This window comes from Triticum urartu, chromosome 5, assembly GCF_003073215.2.
Source record: "Triticum urartu cultivar G1812 chromosome 5, Tu2.1, whole genome shotgun sequence".
Classification (NCBI taxonomy): Eukaryota; Viridiplantae; Streptophyta; class Magnoliopsida; order Poales; family Poaceae; genus Triticum; species Triticum urartu.
Genome location: NC_053026.1, coordinates 129,751,914 through 129,773,303, shown reverse-complemented (window position 1 = coordinate 129,773,303; position 21,390 = coordinate 129,751,914).

The window sequence follows — 21,390 nt, the reverse complement described above, 5'->3', positions numbered from 1 at the left end:
TGAGATGGGTCAATTGGGAATTCATCCAGGAAAATGAAGATCACTTCCCAGGAGTGTATGACATCTTTAAGGCTTGTGGAGTAGATGAATTCATCGGACAAAAGCTCACTAAATGGAATGATGAGCTGATCATGCAGTTTTACTCCACTGCCCACTTCTATCCATATGGGAGGATAGTTTGGATGTCAGAAGGTACTAGGTACCAGTCCACAGTTGATGAATGGGCTAAGCTGATCAATGCCCCTGCAGAGCATGAAGATGACTTGGATTTATATGCCAAGAAGAAGAAAGACCACAACTCCATGGCAAACATGTACAAGGAGATCCCTGACAAAGCTTTGGAAACACATAAGCTTCGATCTGTACACTATCTGTTGTCTGGTCTGCCTACCATTAACTGGATCTCAATGCACACTCTGCTACCCAAGTCAGGAGATCACAAGATCATCAGAGGGCATTCTATAAATCTGCTCCAACTGTTTGATGTCCCTCAGAAGTTCAAGGTTATGAGCTTAATGGTAGAAACAATCAAGAGGACTGCTGCTGGCCAGAAGAGAAGTTGTGGGTATGCTCCACACTTTCAGGGGCTCATCAACTCCAAGATGGGCACAGGAACTTATTTGCTAGACAAGGAGCATCTACCATTATGTCCTAATTTTGAAGACAATACCGTTGTGATGACTGAGGAAGATCCATCATCTGTGCAAGCACATGAGAAGAGAGAGAAGGCAAGGGCAGAGAAAGCTACAAGGACGCCAACTGTTGAAGAGGCATCTCAAGTATTCTTGAAGAGAAAGCAAGATCATCTTGGATATCTAATTCAAGCTACACTGAGGATTGAGAAGGGCTTGGCCACCCTGACTCAGAATTAGGAGAGCCTGGAGAGGATTATGGAGACAAAATTCTATGATCTTGATCTGAAGGTGACTGAGATTCAGACTGCAGTTGAGCAGCTTCAGGAGGAAGCAGAGGAGAGGAAAGGAAAAGCAACCACTGATGCTTTTCAGCGTGTGCCATGAGGTCCAAGGTCTGCTGCAGTGCCAGTCTCAGATGCTAGAGCTTCAGTGTCAGCACCAGCAGCTACAGCTCCAATGCCACTTCCAGCACCCACTCCATCAGCTCCAACTACATCATCGGAAGCCTTCGTCCTTGGAGTTCTATCTACACCACCTCCCGAAGATCAAGCCTGAGAGACGTATAGCACTATGCATTTCAAACTTTTTGGTAACTTGTTGCCAAAGGGGGAGAAAAATGTATAGATCATAGGCTTCGAGAGAGAGTGTTTGCTGCTTTTTATCTCTCTTGCTTTTTGGTTGAACTTTTATTGTGTGCTTGTGTGAGATACTTTATGTCTGTCCTTGTGAGATACTTATATGATCATGTGGTTGATCATATGCTACATTAATGTTTGGTTGAATGATGCCACCCTTTATATTCCTTTTATGATCATTCACTTGCGATGAGTGCATGCTTTTGATTTCTATCATTTTAAGCACTCCACCAAGATGTATGTGACATGGAAGAGTAACCCATGATCCTAATCAATTGTGCATTTGCATTCAAAAGCAAATTTTAAATAATGCACAAATGTAGGGGAGCTCTTGCTTATCACATACTTCTCAAAGCGACGATGTTTTTCAATCTTATAATCATTTGTTGAAGCTTTGATCTATATGTTGTCATCAATTACCAAAAAGGGGGAGATTGAAAGTGCAACTATAGTGGTTTTGGTAATTCCTAACAACATATAGCTCATTCAGCTAATGCTATTTCAAGATAAATATTTCAGGAAAAGCTCAATGATTGGCATGGCATGGATTAGAAAGTGGACCCCTCAAAATGCTAAGGACAAAAAGGACTAGCTCAAGCTCAAAGCACAAGACTCTACATTTCATTTTTAGTGATCCAAGATGACATTGAGTCCATAGGAAAGCCAATACTATTAAGAGGGGGTGAGGTATTGCTTAATGAGTTACTTGCTCAAAATGCTTAGTGATATGCTCCAAAAACCCTCAACTACTTTCTCATATCCAAATATGTCTCAAACCAAAAGTCAAACTCGCCCCCACCAATTTGATCTATCCGGGGCCACTGAGTTCTCTTGACATAGCCACTGCCACAAACCCTAGTATTTTCGGTCTCACCGATAGGGATCTCGGTCGCACCGAGATGGGATTGTAATCTCTCTGTTTCCCTTTGTAACATTTCGGTCCAACCGAGATGAGCGATCGGTCCCACCGAGATTGCAATGCAAACTCTCTGTTTCCCTTTCGTAATGTTTCGGTCCTACCGTGATGAGCGAATCGGTCCCACCGAGTTTGCCTGACCAACTCTTTGGTTAGTCTATTACCAAAATTGGTCTCATCGAGTTTTTGTAATCGGTCTCACTGAGATTACGTTATGCCCTAACCCTAATGACATCAGTCCCACCGAGTTGACATGTCAGTCCCACCAAAAATCCCAACGTTCACATTTTGAACTAAATCGGTCTGACCGAGTTCTCTGAATCGGTCCCACCGAGTTTGGTAAATTGTGTGTAACGGTTAGATTTTATGTGGAGGCTATATATACCCCTCCACCCACTCTTCATTCATGGAGAGAGCCATCAGAACATGCCTACACTTCCAACATACATTTTCTGAGAGAGAACCACCTAAACTTGTGTTGAGGTCAAGATATTCCATTCCAACCACATAAATCTTGATCTCTAGCCTTCCCCAAGTTGCTTTCCACTCAAATCATCTTTCTACCAAATCCAATCCTATGAGAGAGAGTTGAGTGTTGGGGAGACTATCATTTGAAGCACAAGAGCAAGGAGTTCATCATCAACACACCATTTGTTACCTCTTGGAGAGTGGTGTCTCCTAGATTGGTTAGGTGTCACTTGGGAGCCTCCGTCAAGATTGTGTAGTTGAACCAAGGAGTTTGTAAGGGCAAGGAGATCGCCTACTTCGTCAAGATCTACCCTAGTGAGGCAAGTCCTTCGTGGGCGACGGCCATGGTGGGATAGACAAGGTTGCTTCTTCCTGGACCCTTCGTGGGTGGAGCCCTCCATGGACTCGCGCAACCGTTACACTTCGTGGGTTGAAGTCTCCATCAACGTGGCTGTACGATAGCACCACCTATCGGAACCACGCCTAAAATCTCTATGTCTATATTGCCTTTGCTCCCTCCAAACTCCTCCCTTTACCTTCATATGCAATTGTTTTACATTCCGCTGTTATACCATTAGAATTGCATGTGTAGGTTGATTGCTTGACTTGTGCTAAGTTGCTAAAATCTGCCAAGAATTAAAATTGGGAAAGGCTAGATTTTTATTTGGTCAAGTAGTCTAATCATCCCCTCTAGACATAATTTTGATCCTACAGGAAGGCGCAGAACGGTCGGCTGCTCTTGGATGACTCGGGCTGGTCCCTGTCACGCTTTGTGTCCGGCTCCGCCACGAGCACATCTGCTCCCTTGCGCTTCACGTCTTTGGCATTGGCTTTCTTCTCCTCTGGGTCCGCAGGCGGGAGCTCGAGGAGGGAGAGGCGCCCCTCCTCAGCCCTTGCGCACTTGGTCGCCAGGTTGAACAGCTCCAGAGATGTGCATAGCTCCGTGGATGGCAAGCTCCTCCTTCATCTTGACGTCACGGACGCCATCGGAGAACACGGAGATGATGGCCTCGTCCATCACCTTGGGGATCTTGAGGCGAATGTTGTTGAAGCGTTGGATGTACTTCTGGAGGGTCTCTCCTGGTTGTTGCTTGATGCGGCGTAGGTCACCCGCAGCCAGTGGGCGTTTGCAAGTGACCTGGAAGTTGGCAACGAAACGGTTGCGCATCTCGTCCCAGGAGGAGATCGAGCCTGGAGGTAGGTTCAGGAGCCAAGAGCAGGAACCATCCTTGAGAGCCATGGAGAACCAGTTCGCCATGACTTTCTCGTCGCCGTTGGCTGCCTCAATGCTCAGTTCGTAGAGCTGCAGCAACTCCACGGGGTCAGGGGTGCCATCGTAGCGAGGAGGTAGATCCTGTTGGATCACGGGTTCCGGCAAAACCCTTAAGGTTCAAACTCTAGGGTGCACGCGAAGATTTCCTTCCCTACCGATCCGCGTCCTGACTAGGCTAAGAACTTACGAACTAGCTCGACGAACTCACAACACAAAGACACAAGATTTATACTTGTCCAGGCCACCGTTGTGGTGTAATACCCTACTCCAGTGTGGTGGTGGTGGATTCCCTCTTGGGCTGATGATGAACAGTACAAGGGGAAGAACAGCCTCCTGAGGTTGAGGTGTTCTTGTGCTCGGTGGATGTGTTGCCAAGATGTGTGGCTCTAAGCTGAGGTGAGGTCGATCTGCCTCTCTCTCGGTTTGTCCCCCATAGCTATGGTGGTGTCTAGCTCTATTTATAGAGGCCTTGGTCCTCTCCCCAAATATTTGAGCGGGAAGGGATCCAACAACGGCCAATTTGAAAGGGGACAGCTAGTACAAGCTATCCTGACAAAAGTGGTCTTCGCCTGCAAAAGGCCTTGGTGATGACGCTGTCTTGGGCTCCATGGTGACCTCCATCTTACCGTCCTGCTGGTCTTGGTCTCATTGCACCAATATGGAAACCTTTGCTTGAAGCCTCGGTACTCCGCGCCTGCGCTTGCCCCCTTAGTACCAAAGAGGAAACAAGGGTGCTACGCGCGATGGCGCCCGCCTGGCGCCTGCCTGGTCTCGATCGTCATGGCTCACGTCACGAGAACCTCGCGAGGTTTGCCTGGCCTTGAACTCTCCGCCCCTCACAAGCCAGCCTGGTGAGGCCACTCCTCAGGAGGTCTTGTGCCATCCGCCTCCCGAGGCTTGGCCCCTCGCGAGGGTCTTGGTTCCTTGTTGATGAAGATGGGCCGTACATACCTGCTAGCAAAGCCACGTCGTGGGCCGCAGGCAGGCAAGTCTGGGGACACCCGTTCCCAGAACGTCGATAGTAGCCCCCGGGCCCAACACGCGCTTGGGCTTGGCTTCAAGGCGAAGCTAAGGGTCAAGTGCGGAGTGCCGCGGGCCCCAACATCCTGGCCTTGGTCGACACATGGCGGTTGATTGGGCGTCAGTGTCTCCGCTTCCCCACGCTGCCTTGATACCCACCTGGCTAATCAGCCACCGCGGTCTACACGGTTATTCTTCCATCTCTTGCGCCATTCTCCTCCAATTCCTCTGCTTTCCCCTAGACTCTGCTCCTCTTTCCAATCCGACCTTAGCTCTGCTCGCCCTATCACCATGGCGCCGACGCAAGCCGATAAGGGAAGAAACCTCTGTCTTCGGCTAGTGCTCCCCCGGCCGCCGAGCCCGCACTTGACCGACCACGGGTGCTCAACGATGAGGCCATGGGCAAGGTGCGCCCCATGCTTGCATCCAGCTTCAACGAGTGGGGGAGATGGTGGCTTGGCCTACATCCCATGCTCATATTGACCGGACGGCCACCGAGGTTCCCCTCTTCATTGACGCCCTCTGGGCCGGCTTGGTCCCTCCTTTCTCTGCCTTCCTCAACGCTGTGCTCTCCCATTATCAGATCCACATGCTGCACCTTGATCCTCAATCTGTAACCCTTCTCGCCATCTTCACCTTCGTTTGCGAGGCCATGGTAGGCATTGCTCCTTTCGTGGCTCTTCTCTGCCACTTCTTCTCGCTACACCTGATTGATCCTCGGCAGAGCTCCGGATGCCTAAGCTTTCAAGCCGTGGTGGTGACGGCCGGTGACGGATTGACTTCGAGCTTCCACCGTCCATGAGTGGGTTTCGGGCATGGTGGGTGTTTGTCGATGCCGGTGTGCTCAGCCCCCTGCTCTTTGCCCCGCCAGGGCCCGCCATTCCTAACTCCTGTTGGTGCCACCGGAGGCTAGCCGATTCGCATCTTGTCCCCGTCTGGTTTAGGTTGTGGTGGCTCAAAGACATTGGCGTGACCGCGCCTATGGTGGTGAGGGAGTTCGTCCGGCGCCGAATCGCTTCGCTTCAGCGCCACTCCCGGGCGATGTGGGCCTTGCTCAGCAGCCAGGACCACATGAGACTTTAGGAGTCTAAGCTTCCCCCTGAGGCGCAGCGAACGGTGCTTGAGGTCCTGACGGGCGTCTCGTTGCCTAATGACTTGCCGAGGAAGAGCTGCCTTTTCTACCGCTGCTCGAACAAGATGGCATTCTTGGAGCGGATGCCCTCTTTCGACGAGTGGGGGCTTCGCCCAGTTGGCCTCGTGGGGCCTCGTGAGAACCCTGTCGTCGTGGTTCCCCTCCTTGCCGCCATCTCCGAGCTCGCCCTAGATGTGGATGCAGGGGGGCAAGCACCGTTGGGGGGCGATGGTGAAGGGGCTGAGATGCTGATGTCGCCCAGGGCTCTCGAGGCATCATCCTCGGGAACTCGCGATCCTTGTCCTGGGGCTGCGGTTGAGGTGGCGACGCGGTCCTCATCTCCTAAGGCAGGGGCTCCTGAGGCCTTGGCAAGCCACTGCGAGGCAGAGCCAGATAGCTCCCCTCAGCTTGGCACTTTTGAGGCTACCCCTCGTGTCAGCCGCCATGTCCAGCGCTTCGGCCGACTTTGCGTGGACTTCGAAGAATTCCGCAAGAGGTAGGAGTCCCCGAGCTACAGCAGCGGCATCTTTGGGTCGTTAAAGCGGAGGAGGTACATTGCCGTTGGCGAGTAAGTACCACATCTTGGTGATCTTCTGCATGTTGCTTTCCTTCCTGACGATTATCTCCTCAGGACCCCTTCTGCCAAGGCCGCAAAATCTCCTGAGAAGCAGCCCCTTCTGGCTCCGCTTCACCCGCCAAGCTCGAGCGCTGCAGGCTCACGCGTTGCCACGGCGCGGGGTCAACCGTGGAAGTTGGCCCGTCATCAAGGTGTCTTGAGCTTGCGCCTTCGTCGCCTTTCCTTCGTGGCCTTGCTCGGAATACATTAAGTGTGCCAAGGGCTCCCCCACGGTCGTGGTCGGTGGACGGTTGGCCTCGATCCTGGGGTCTTCTTCAAGCAGCAGGCCCCGTTTGGCTCGGGGCCCTCGTGAGGCCCAGCTGGCGCTTGGGGCAGCGCCAGCCCCCAGCCCCCTGCCGAGAGGGGGCGCACCGCTGTAGGCATCGCCCGCAGCCCCCGTGGCAGAGGACGAGATGGGTCGCGCGCTTGAGTTCGAGCACGGGCGGAGCGTTCCTCGCCGTGAGCTCTTCCAGGAGGTGATGGGCGCGATGAACCGACTCGGTGAAGAACTCATGGGTGTGGACGCGCGCCTTGAGGCCGAGGGTCTTCGGTTGGCGGAGGAGTGGCGCAAGCTGAAGGTGGCCATCAACCTTGGGTGCCATCAGCGCAAGTTGGATAATGCGAAGGCTAAGGCCTCCCTCGTAGCCTCCCGTGAAGCCTGCTCCCGCGCGCTGGAGGAGGCTCAGGAAGCCAACCGCCGTCGCGAGGCCGCAGAGAAGCGTGTGTGGGAGCTCCAAGCCTGGGGCGCTGTCTTAGATCAGCAGGTGGAGGCGCACAGGGCTGCCCTTGCATCGCTGAGGGGGATGCCCGCCAAGGAGGAAGAGGTCTGGAAGCGCGAGGAAGCACTAGCGCTGGAAGTCGTGGAGCACAGCCTTGAACTCGAACGGCTGGAGATGAGGGAGCGCCAGGTTGCTCAGGTGGAGGACAATGTCGGTGCGCGCGAGGTCGGGGCCCGGGAGGAGGTCGACCGCCAGGTGGCCGAGGCTCGCGCGGATCTCGAGAGCAGGTACGACCTGAAGCTGAAGCTCGTGGAAGCCGGTACCTCTGGTAGGACTGCAACCCTCAAGTCCAGGTTGGTCGAGGTGGAGCGGCATGAGGAAGTCGCCGCAGCTGCCCTCGCCTCGGTGCAGGCTGAGCTGGCTTCCGCCCACGCCGAGCTACTTTCTCTTCGGCAGTGGGTCGTCGACGCCAAGTCCGTCGCACGGCATAACAGGGACAAAGTGCTTCAGCGGCGGACATCGGAGCGTGTGCACGCTCCCATGCTTCAGGATCTCAGGAACCAGGACAACGCCGCCCTTGGCTACATCTGTGATGAGAATGCCCCTCATCCCCACGCGAACGACTACGCCAGCCACCTGCACTACTTTGGCGACGTGGTGACGCGTCTGCAGAACCGTTCCGAGAGGGCTCATCAGCTTGTTGAAGAGAGGAGTCGCAGCCAGCTCGGCATGCGTTCTCCCGCGTCTTCAGCCATCTCCAGAACGCCGACCCCGACTTTGATTTCCATGCCGCCATCGCTCCCGTACCCGAAGCCATCCGGGGTGACCTGGCACGATGGGTCGAAGACAACGTGGATGCGCTGGTCAGGGCCTTCGCTTCTGACGACGACAGGGTAGTGGTTGCGGCGGACGAAGGTGACATGGTCGATTATGGCAACGCCGGCGCCGGTGAAGGCGGTGGCGACGCCGATGGTGGCGACAGCGACGCCGGCGGTGCGTCTGAAGATTACATGGGGGATGCGGCGAGCGACATATCCGGCTGATCCCATGTTTCCTGTTGTTTACCCTGTAAAAACTTTGGCATGGCCCCGGAAGATTGTAAGAGCATTTTGAGAGGGCGAGCCCCTCATGTAAACAAACTTCAGCTTCGTATCCTTCTGTGCCAAATCAAGTATGCGTCTTTGCGAGCCTACGTATGATGAGGAAAGGTTGTTGTTGCGTTTTACCTTAGCTCGGACGAGCCCAAAACCGGCTCAGGAGACTGCGGGTTTTTGAGAAGCTCCTGAGGAATTCGTCGACACGCCCGAGGGGGCCGTGTGATAGGCGAGCTCCAGCTGCGGCGCGTCACGTGCGTGACTCGGGTGCTTCATGCTCAGCCCGGCTCGCGAGGGGCCCGCGAGGGGGGAGGAACATGTGCGAACTCCAAAAAAGGCAAGAACCGGACTGCAAGAAATAGCTCCAACGAGAAAAGGCATCCCCCACGCGCGCATCAAACAGAAATTCAATTTCAACTTAAATCCAAATCCAGAAGGCGGGGTTACAAAAAGAGAGATCCAAAGCAAATGGCCGCGTCCGGCGCCTAGTCTAGTCTTCGACGTCTTCTCACCAGTGCGGAGCTAAGTGCTGCCACTGGGCGTGGGAGGGAGCCCTCGAGGCCCGAGGGCGACTCTCCTGAGGCTCCGGGGCGTGTACAGCCCCACTCATTATTACGTGAGAGTGTCACGGGCGGTGATCTTCACAGACATGAGCCTTACTTCATATTGCCTGACGAGGGCCCCGCCTTGCGCCACCCCCTACCACCACCGAGACGACCAGAAACCAGGACGGCTCAACGAGGGCAGAGGGGACGCCAGCGGTGCCCCCGGCGACCACGGGTCCTCTACTGGGGGAAAGGTCGCCGTCGCCACCCAGGCAGAGGGCCTACCTCTGGGGGTTGCCTTGCTCAGTGTGACACGGGGAGGGACCTCGCTCCTGGCCCCTCCCGCGCAGTCCCCAGTGGGCCTCTCCTGACGGGGCGAGCATTGCCGTGCCGGAACCATCGCCTGTCGCCGTGACCTGGTTCATCTGTGACTCACGGTTAGCGTAATCTTGCACCTCAGGGATTAATGGTACCCTGTATCTGTTGTCGATGACGCGGCTGGCGGGGCTCTCCGGCGGCTCCTGGAAGGCTTCAGCTCCAAACGCCTGCTCCTCCCATCCTGGCCCGAGGAACGAGCCGGGGTCATCCTCCGGCGTGTACTCCGGTCCATCATGCGGGGCATTTAGGCCTCCGAGGCCGCTACCCCGAAGACCTCACTGAAGTGCCCCACGCTCCACGTCACCTGGCCCGTCACGCTGTACTGAGGATGGCGGGGCGGTGCTCCGATGGGGCCGTGTGCGATGACGCTCGTGCCCGCACCCATTTGAGGTGGCGCAGATACGAGGGGACGCCCTCCGCCATGGATCGAGCTGATGTCGACGAAGCCCCCGGGTGCACTTGGAGGTATACGAGCGTGGCGAGGCCCGAGGTGGGATCCTGCTGCTGCCTGGGGCGTGAGCTGGTAGCATAAGGGCGGTGCTCCCGTGGCCGCCGCGTCCAATAGCTCGGCGACACATTCCAGCAGTGCATCCCGGCTGCTCTGCATCAGTTGGAACCGCAACAGCTCCCGTGCCACTATGAGCGCGGCCTCCATGTTCGCATGTTCCCTTCTAGTGTGCGGCGCCATCGCCGAGGCGTGGCTTGCGGCCCTTGTAGCGGCTCGCGTGTGTCGGGGAGTAAGAGCAGAGGGTGAGTGGCCGCGCCCCCATGCCCCGTGGTGTTTGGCGGTGCGCGTGCCGCCTGAGACGTGGGGTTGACGTCTTCCTGAGCAGGCGGCGCCGCCCGGGCGGGCCAGGCCACCCAGCGGTCGTCGTCAGCCCTCGGGTCGCCGAACATCGGAACCGCGAAGTGTCAGCGGGTCGACTGGTGGGGAAGAAGCTCCGCCGCACCCCTACCTGGCGCGCCAAATGTCGGATCACGGGTTCTGGCAAAACCCTTAAGGTTCGAACTCTGGGGTGCACGCGAAGATTTCCTTCCCTACCGATCCGCGTCCTGACGAGGCTAAGAACTTACGAAATAGCTCGACGAACTCGCAACACAAAGGCACAAGATTTATACTGGTTCGGGCGACCGTTGTGGTGTAATACCCTACTCCAGTGTGGTGGTGGTGGATTGCCTCTTGGGATGATGATGAACAGTACAAGGGGAAGAACAGCCTCCTGAGGTTGAGGTGTTCTTGTTCTTGGTGGATGTGTTGCCAAGATGTGTGGCTCTAAGCTGAGGTGAGGTCGATCTGCCTCTCTCTCGGTTTGTCCCGCCTAGCTATGGTGGTGGCTAGCCCTATTTATAGAGGCCCTGGTCCTCTCCCCAAATATTTGAGCAGGAAGGGATCCAACAACGGCCAATTTGAAAGGGGACAACTAGTACAAGCTATGCTGACAAAAGTGGTCTTCGCCTACAAAAGGCTCTGGTGATGACGCCGTCTTGGGCTCCATGGCGACCTCCGTCTTGCCGTCCTTCTGGTCTTGGTCTTGTTGCACCAATATGGAAACCTTTGCTTAATGCATCGGTACTCCGCGCCTGCGCTTGCCCCCTTAGCACCAAAGAGGAAAAAAGGACGTTGCGCGCGCTGGCGCCCGCCTGGTCTCGATCATCATGGCTCACGCCACGAGAACCTCGCGAGGTTTGCCTGGCCTTGGACTCTCGGCCCCTCACGAGCCAGCCTGGTGAGGCCGCTCCTGAGGAGGTCTTGTGTCGTCCACCTAGCAAGGCTTGGCCCCTCGCGAGGGTCTTGGTTCCTTATTGATGAAGATGGGCCGTACAAGCCTGTTGTCAAAGCCATGTCGTGGGCCGCAGGTAGGCAAGTCTGGGGACCCCCGTTCCCAGAACGCCGACAAATCCGGCTTGAACTTGCCCAGCCAAGCGACGCTATGTAGCTCAGGGGTGAAGGCACGACAGCCTGCCGTGGTCACCGGGACTCTACGCTGGTGGAGAACTTGTCCTTGAGGGGGTCTGTGCACCGTCGCCGTAGGCAGCGCGCGGTCTTTCCGCAGTGGCGCAGGGAGCGCGGGAGCGTTTTCTCGTGGCCGAGGGACTTCTTGGCAGCTTCCTTCTTCTTGCGCGGGCGCCGGACGAGGCGGGTCGCAACGTGGGGCCGCGTGCCTGGGCGCCAAGACTCCGTCTTGGGGCAGAGGTGGTGGAGGCACTCCGTGGGCCTCGCCGCCCATGGCTGGCAGAGGGCGAGGCAGCGAGAGGGACGGCGCAGGGGAGCCCCCTGCGGTGCTGACGAGCTCAGCGATGCAGTCGAGCCAATCCTCGTAGAGGTCGTCGATGGGGCGGTAGCGCAGGAGCTCGCGTGCCATGCACAGAGCGGCCTGCGCGTCTACGGGAGCGCGATGAGCATGGGATGACGAGCCGGCTGGGGTCAGCGATGGAGTGACGGTGTGGCCGTCCCGCCACACCGAGGGGTGCAACGAGGATGCTTGCTGCTCATTCCTCGCCGGGCCGGTGGTGGCGTTGATGGCAGGCAACGGAGAACGACGAGGTGGCCCGCCGACGGGAGCCGTCTGAGCAACCCGGCCAGCGAGCGCAGCCCGGCGCTCAGCGCGAGCGCGGCGAGCGTCCGACATGGAGACGATGGAGCAACAGGACACGGAGCGACGGAAGGGAAGCTTCGACGCACCCCTACCCGGCGCACCAAATGTCGGATCACGGGTTCCGGCAAAACCCTCGAGGTTTAAATACTGGGGCGTGCGTGAAGATCTCCCCCTACGGATCCACGTCCTAGCTTCGCTAGATCTCAAGGACTAACTCAACGAACTCGCAACACATGGGACACAAGATTTATACTGGTTCGGGCCACCGTTGTGGTGTAATACCCTACTCCAGTGTGGTGGTGGTGGATTGCCTCTTGGGCTGAGGATGAACAGTACAGGGGACGAACGGCCTCCTGAGGAGAGGTGTTCTTATGCTTGGTGGATGTGTGGATGAGCTGAATGAGTTTGAGACCAGTTGAGGTCGATCCCCTAGCTACGGTGGTGGCTAGTACTATTTATAGTAGCCTTGGTCCTCTTCCAAAATATTGAGCGGGAAGGGATCCCACAACGGCCAATTTGAAAGGGGACAACTATTATAAGCTATCCTGAGAAAAGCGGTCTTCGCCTGCCAAAGGCTCTGGTGGTGACGCCGTCTTGGGCTCCGCGGTGACCTCCGTCCTGTCGTCCTACTGGTCTTGGTCTCATTGCTCCAATATGGAAACCTTTACTTGATGCCTCGGTACTCCGTGCTTGCGCTTGCTCCCGTAGCACCAAATAGGAAACAAGGACACTATGCACGCTGGCGCCCGCCTGGCACCCGCCTGGCCTTGGTCATCATGGTTCACGTCATCGAAACCTCGCGAGGTTTGCCTTGCCTTGAACTCTCCGCCCCTCGCGAGCTAGCCTGGCGAGGGCGCTCCTGAGGTCTTGTGTCATCCGCCTCACGAGGCTTGCCCCCTCGCGAGGGTCTTGAGTGCTTGTTGGTGAAGATGGGCCGTATGGGCCCGCTCGCAGAGCCACGTTGTGAGCCGCAGGCAGGCAAGTCTGGGGACCCCCGTTCCCAGAACACCGACAAGTAGCCCGTCGGTCTGCCAGGTATCAGTTCGTCGATGACATCCTGTATAAGAAGAGACCGAACGGTGTGAAATTGAAGTGCATTCCCCGGGAGGAAGGACTGGAACTGTTGGCGGAGATACACGGAGGCATATGTGGCTCCCACATAGGGTCGACGACCCTTGCCGGTAAGGCATTCCAGCAGGGTTTCTTCTGGCCCACTGCCCTCCAGGATGCAACGTCACTAGTAACCAAGTGTGAAGCGTGTCAGTTCCATTCAAAGAAGCTTCATCAACCAGCTCAAGCCCTTCAAACAATTCCTCTTTCTTGGCCATTCTCGGTCTGGGGGCTCGACATCCTGGGCCCTTTCCCCCACGCTGTCGGGGGATTTGAGTACTTGTACGTTGTGATCGACAAGTCCACAAAGTGGCCAAAGGTGGAAGCAGTGAGGAAAGTGATAGCACAGTCATCCGTCAAGTTCTTCAAGGGGCTAGTGTGCCATTTTGGTGTGCCAAACAGAGTCATCACCGACAACGGCACGCAGTTCACAAGCCACACCTTCATGCAATACATCCAAGACCTCGGCAGCAGGGTCTGTTTCGCTTCCGTGGCACACCCACGGAGCAATGGCCAGGCGGAGAGGGCAAATGCTGAAGTGTTGTGAGGACTAAGGACAAAGACTTTTGACAGGCTGCACAAGAGCAGAAAGCGCTGGATTGATGAGTTGCCGGCGGTTCTTTGGTCGATCAAAACAACGCCAAATGGAGCCACCGGCCAGACACCCTTTTTCCTAGTATACAGGGCAGAAGTAGTTCTCCACACGCAACTCATATGGGTCACCTCGAGTGCTCGCTTACGATGAGCTTGAGCAAGATAAATTGCGGCAAGATGACGCAGCGCTCCTTGAGGAAGATCGTCTTCAGGCGGCTTTGTGAGCAGCATGCTACCAGCAAGCCTTGCGCCGCTACCATAGCTGCAAGGTTAACGCCCGAAGCCTTGAGGAAGGCGACCTTGTTCATCGGCGCGTTCAGTCGGCCAAGAATTCCAACAAGTTGACGCCCAAGTGGGAAGGCCCTTATCGGGTAATACGAGTCACCAGGCCTGGCGCAGTCCGCCTGGAGACCGAAGATGTTTTTCCAGTGATCAACTCTTGGAACATTGAACATCTTCGCAAGTTTTACCCATAAGGCGCAGTTGCCGGCCCCCCCGGCAACCCACCTTTTGTACAAGCCTTGCCGGCAAGGCATGTAAACCTCTATACAAAGCCAGGCGCAGACCCTGAGCATAAAGAAATGAAGCGCTGGCGCTCTAAGTTTTAGAATGCATGCTAGGTTAAGTCTCTCCCTTGGTTAGGGTTGATAGTGCATAGCGGCGACTAACCCCTAGCCTAGAGGTCAAGTATGCGTCTTTCTGTCTTCTTTGGTTCGTAGGGCACGTGGACACATCTGCTGAGCCGCTTGGGAGAAAGAAAACGAACCGGCGCTCCGGCCCCGGCAAGCCAACACTGCCGGGGGCTGAAGACACAAGGATCTAACCACGGCAAGCCAAAGTTGCCGGGGGCTGCGGATTCAGATAAGTCCTTCATCCCCTGTTGTGCATTTCCATATGGAACTGGGACAAATGAAACCTCATTTTGCTCCAGAACCTCCGTGCTCCCCCTTCTTCTTGTACCTAAGTCCCTGGGATAGAACCGGGTCGTAGACGTGGTGGCAAGGAAATAAATGAAGGGCCTAAATCTACTTCGCCCCTGCCTCCGCCAAAAGCGTGAGAATGGTCGACTGAAGTCAGGGGACGGCAAGGCCTGTTGCCGGGCGACAATGTTTATCTTAAAAATAACAAGGATTCGTTCCTTGGCATGGGCCTCGCTCATGCACAAAGAACCCGGCAAGCACCCTTTTTAATTAAAAACATCCCATATAGGCACAGTTCATACGGAATTAAAAGCATGAGCAAGGGGATTACAAGTCTTCAAATTAACAAGTGCCCACAGGCTTACAAACTAAAAAGAGATAAGATGCCCGTAATCCCTTTCTTGTCCCTCCCCTCAGAAAGCGGAACAAGGTGGCGGGAGGGCAAAAAGAGTGCCTAGGCAAGGTACGAGGAGCGGAAGGCACCAAGAGAACATCTTGATGCCAGGAAAGGAGCTGGAAGACGAGGCAGCGGGCCGGCAATATGCGACGAAGGCGTCGGTGCCCGCGTACTCTGATTTGATGGCCGCCACCCGCCTTCTTCGCCTTCTCCGGCCCTCCTACGCCAACTGCCAAAGGAGACGAACGGGATAGCCCCGATGGAGAGCTTGACGAGGAAGGCCCTCGGTAGGGCGCATGGCCAAGGGAGGGGCGGCGCGGTCAGTCGGAGTCGGGGTTGGCATCCCGCCGCTCGACTCCCCCGTCGTCACTATCACTGTCCTCCTCGTCACTCCTTCTCGAGGAGGAATCTTCATCATCGAAGGAGCTCTCCATGCAGCACTTTAGGGGAGTTCCAAGATCTCCAAAGACCTTGACGGAGAGCAGGCTGCCCTCCATTAACTTGAAGTAGAGGACGAGCCCCGCCGTCAGGATGTGGACGCGACCAAACGTCTTCCATCCGCGACAGAGGTACATGACGTGAGGAGCGGGGAAGTTGACGTCGACCCGCATGCCGCCGTTCCCGCAGCCCCTCATGTGCAACCTGAGGGTCTAGGGTGGATCGAGCTCCATCTGCCGAGCAAATGGGGTGGGGAGGCGGAGACGACGACGCGGTGGCCGACGCAGCCTGATGAAGAACTCGCGGGGCTGGTCCCCGACGTGGCCCTCCATCGCGGGGAGAATCGATAGCGGAGGTGCGGCCATTGCGCCGCCTCATCCCCCTCTTCCCCGAGCGCCACGGCGACCTCAGCATCGCCCCCTCCCCCTTCCTCTTGTAGCCGACTCCGCCGCCGCGGGCTCTTGGGAAGGGGTAACGCGCTGTCGAGCGGCGACCCTCGCCACCACCGTCGAAGGGCCAGCACCCCCTCTCGCCATGGCGGGTGGAAGGAAGGAGCGGAGGTGGAAGAGGATGGATGCTGAGAGAATGTGGGATGACATCCCCCTCACCCTCCTTATAAAGGGGCGGGGTCGAGGCTCGGCCGCCCCACTCAACCAATCCAGCCACCGGAGGCGCAGGGAATCAGGACCGACCCGCTACCCCAATCAACGACGTCCCGGTTTCCCGCCTCCACCTCCTGCCACTTGCATGGGGGACGCGTGGAGAGCGAGTAGGATCGAGGGGACGGGTCAGGCGACCATTCCCCATCCCGTGATCGTGGGGCGCGGGCGCCTTGAAGACCGCGACCCGAGTCCACTCAGTAAATGGGCCTCGCCTCTGCGCCCCCCTCTTCTTTTTTACGGGGAAGGCACGAGCCGCCTCTTTACCATGATGTGACGCATGCGTGTGGAAACCGCCCCACACATGACCCCCACGTCACGCATGACCCTCCACATCGCGCGTTCAACGCAGGTCGTGGGGAAGCGCAGCGGACGAGAAGTTACTGCGGTAAAATCCACCCCACCTGCCCGCGCACCGTTCTGGGCCTAGCCCAACAACGCGGCGTGCTTATGTGTGGCCCAGGCCCGGGGGCTCCTGTCGGTGTACAAAAGTAGGGGCTCCCCCTTTTGACCCCTTTACTTGTGCGCGGGCAGTCAGAACCGCGCCCGCGGCGCCGCGCCCGCGGCCACACTTAACCAGTCGGAGGAGGGAAGCCGGAGAGAAACCGAAGCATGAGACAACCAAGGCAACGCCATGACCAGAAATGCAGGAGAGCAAGAGGGCGAGGTGGACTCCCTCGGCAAGATCCTTGCTGAGGCAGCCTCCGCAGCCCCGGCAAGAGCCTTGTCGGGGCAACTTTCCCGATGCCAGCGGAGCAAGCCACCCTTGAGCCCACAAGCTCCAACCCAACCAACTACATTGGAACCAAAGCTCGGGAGGCGCCTCTGTGGTGGCATGCAAATCGTCGTCAACATCATAAAACATGTGAGATCAGATAAGGACCAGAAGACGGCGACCCTCAGTGGGATCCTAGCCGAGGAAATCCACAAGACCCCCGGCAAGACCCTTGTCGGGGACGACTGCAACGCCATGGAAAGACCCTTGCCGGGCCCCCCGCAAGACCCTTGCCGAGGGCATCAGCAGGGCCACTGCCAGGCCCACGTCTGCCAAAGCTCCACCACCGTCCCCAAGCAGCTGTTAGCTCAACCTGCGTGGCAACGGGTGGCCTCTACACTGGCTCAGCAAGCACCTGTGTGGCGGCATGTGACCCTTCATGAAGGCTCCACCACCGCACCAGCCCAGCAGCCAGGCAACGTGGCACCGCGATGCCTCATCAGCTCGGATGCGTGTCGAGGCCAGGCGAGGCGGCGATGGCTGGAACGTGCTTCCCTGGTGTCCCTGATAAAGCAAGGGGGGAACGTCGACAACACATTAAATGCGTTTGTTCGACGGTCCCAGAGGGTAGGCTTATCGTCTGTAGACCTTTCCACCTCCTATGTGCCACTATGGCAACCTCTTTTTCCTATAAAAGGAGGCCCGAGGCGACCAGAAGAGGGATTCAGATCTTTTGGGCAAAGTTGCACCCCATAGCTAGCTCAAGAACACAAGAACACTCTCAAATACATCCACCAAAGCAGGACTAGGGTATTACGCATCTTCGTGGCCTGAACCTAGGTAAACGACCCGTGTGCTTCCTATCAGACCCGTTATTTGCACAACCTCACGCTCGCCAACCGTAGAAGGGATCCCAGTGACCCCATAGGTGTCGTTTCCACCGACATTTGGTATCTAGAACATCAAGTAAAAGGTCGGACTTTGTGAGCACAAGAATCCATAAGGAATAACTTCTAGAACAAGTCATATGGATTCCTCACGGAGAAGCGGCCAACTTTTCAATTCAAGATATTATAATAATAGGTCTTCTGGCTTGGTGTGTTGGCCACAACTCCCACTTAACCGAGTTATAGAGAGACCAATATTACAATTCTTGGAAAATGTTCCAACCATCATATTTGCCTGAGATTCAGATCTGGTAGGCAACATGATATTTCAGACATCATGTCTGGAAAAGAAAGCTTGCAACACAAACCGATGAGATGATATTGAGAGATTCTCAGGAAATGAACTATGATAGCAAGCTCCAAAACATGAGCTAGTTAGGATACACACATGTGAACATGCGGTCCTAGACAAGCATGACCATGTAGTAGTCTTATAATAAACACTACCGAGTTCTGGTTGGGAACCATCATTGCGGAGAGTGAAGTCCTGCACATGTACCTTTGGGTCCTTAAGGATTAGCACTTAACAACTTCTTTTCCTTGAACAAATCAATCAGTGGCTTTAGGTGCTAGGGAATACATGTGGAATGGAGGTTGCAAATCTACCAAACCATAGTATACTTCGCACGTGCGTGAATGACTTGGGATGATTCCGTAGGAAGCAAAACTAACTTTCTCGAATTCACGGCGGCAACTTGCATCGAATGCCCATGAATTAAAGGAAGTCACTTCTTTCATCAAACATATACTTCATGAGCTGGCACAAAGGAGATGCTTACAAAAGTTTCCAACACTAACTTGATGTTCAACATAATCATGGAGGAGATATAATGTTGTTGATGGGCTCAACAACAAGTCATCGGGATGGACATGTAAATGGAATTCCATAGTTATGTGAACAAGGACATAGCATGGGTCAGACCAAAAGATGTAATGGTGTATGCTCGAGGAACAACCGCAAGTAAGACAACATTACGAACATCGTTGGTTCTAATTTGATTTGACAATAGCCCATACTCAAATCAAAGTTTTGTCAAGACAATAGATCCGACAAATGATCACGAGGATCTTTCTTCAGTACACACACAAAAAAATATCCCTCTGGAATGAACTAAGTCAGATAAAGCTTTATCTTCCAACTCCCCAAGTTATTGTTTAACTCAACCGACTAGTTTAGAGTATCCAACAGAGAATCTTGGAGAATGGGTGGTTTACAAGAAACCAACTTGATCACGAGCTCAACATAACAGTCAGGGCCTACCTGGTGATACTTCTGAGAAGATATTCGAAGAATCACGAACCGCCGATATGTTATTAAACTCGAGAACAATCTTTCTTTTCAGGGCAAGACGATATGATCAAAAGAGCGAGAGATTGACACAATCCTAACTCATTGATCGAGAGAGTGCACCAGGAAATATGGACTAGGTAGCACGATCATTCTTAGGATGATGACTCAATAACCAGCACGCTAAGAATGAGAGTATTGTCCACTAACTACCAAGCAACATGGTTGCTAGGAGTATTGAGTTCACACATCACAATTCACTTGTCGGCATTCCGGTTACAATAACACGGAAATAGAGGAATGACTAGTGATGGCGATAAGTATCACTAGGTCAAAAATTCATAAGAGGTTGTGCAATTCTTATGATATTCTCGACATAAAGGGGGTAACACTCCGAGGTAGAACAGAACAAAGCTGGATTGAAATTTTGATCTATGAAATACAACTGCTTTGACCCAATCCTAGAAATGGATAAGGTACTGGAGTTTGTTTCTCCTAGTCATTCTGGAATAGAACAGACCAACGAACCATAAAAATAATAGGCATCGATGAACGCGAATGCACAACTACTCCTGACTATCAATTGATAGACGGAGGTCAGAATACAACTAAAGAGGGACAACTCAAAGGAACATATGGTTTTCTGAGTTGTGGATGCATAGATTAGTATGTTGAACAAAGCTCAGCATATTTCTTCCGGATAACCCATGCAGAAAGGTAGATCTGGCAGAGTCACAACATAGAATTGAGAACTCGTCAAGAGCACTCTGGTTGTGATATCTCGGTTCAACGAGGAACTTCTGCCATAAGTATTTCATTGTATTTGGAAGAGGAAAATACCACGGACCTCGAGGACTATCACAAAGGTTACCAATATCCTAAAGGAACTAGCAAACATTATCAACATGAAGTAAGTAGGGTGAATCTCGGGTCAAGAACCTAGGAGTAGAATACCTACTACTAAATGGCATCACGCGTTGCTTTCGAGAATAATGGCCAGAATCATCACACTGGGGATGCAAAGCATTGCTAGATTATTAAGTGGTCCTCTAAGACACCTAGGGCCATAATAATAGCTCCAACATATATGTCGAGGTAACAGAGTACCTCAACTCACCGATTAGTGTGGTTAAACTGGCCCAAAGAAACATCGGGAACGAAAAGAAGGAACTTGCAAATGCATCAGACTATTTAGAAACCTGGGATGACTCGGACAGCATAACGGCTGTAAATGCTCAAAAATATTTGAGACATATTGCAAAATAGTGGCATGACCACTCAACATCACAATATCAAGGTTCTGAGGCCAGCTATAAACATGCGGAAGTAATAGAACTGAACTGAGGCTTGGATCCATCAATCCTATGAGTCTACGGATTAGTAACACATGATCCTGATAGAAAGAATAGAAATCCTAGTTCCTAATCCCGTAGAAGAGAAGAGGATGACCCAGATCAGAAGGCATAGGATAAAGGAGTAAAAAGAGCCTTACGTTCCCTTCCCCAATCAATTCCCTTATATAACTAAAGCATTTCTAGACTCGACTTCGACCAGTTTGGCTTGGTAATCCTACAGGCAGTCAGGCTCTGATACCAAAGCTGTCAGGACCCCGATTCTAAATCACACCGATCTAGCATGTAACACATCATATCACTTTGCAGCCTCACGCACGGTAATCCCACGGGTGCCACCTTACCTGGCCCGGGACTGTTTGCGCCTTTTGGCTCACGTATATGATAGTGTCACTAGCATCCATATGACAGAGAACCCGGGCCGACATGACTAGTCGTGAACCCAAAGTGGCACTAACTTACGGGGACAGGCATACATGACCCTGTCTCGAACGTGTCGGTCATCAACGTGTGAATCTGGGCTGTAGCAACTGGGCTAACAGGACTCCGGGAACCCAGGCTGTAGCAGGCTAGCAGGACTCGGGAAATCACCGCGTGACATTTCCTCGAAGGGACAGACACAGGAACGAAGTGGGACACATGCCAGCCAGTCTAAGTGTTCCGGAGCAGTAGTAACTGAGCTAGCAGGACTCCGGTAAACCAGGCTGTAGCAGACTACCATGGCTTAGTGGAAGCACCAGACTACATTTCCCCATAAGAGAGGCTACCAAGGATACACAACTAGGTTGTCGGATCCCACACATACAAAGCATTTCAATCATACACACAATATGCTCGATATGTGCAAATACAACATGACATCACAACAAGACTCTACGACTCAGAGTATTTATTCATTAGGCTCCGAGGAGCCAAGTATTACAAACGTGGGTCTCATGACCC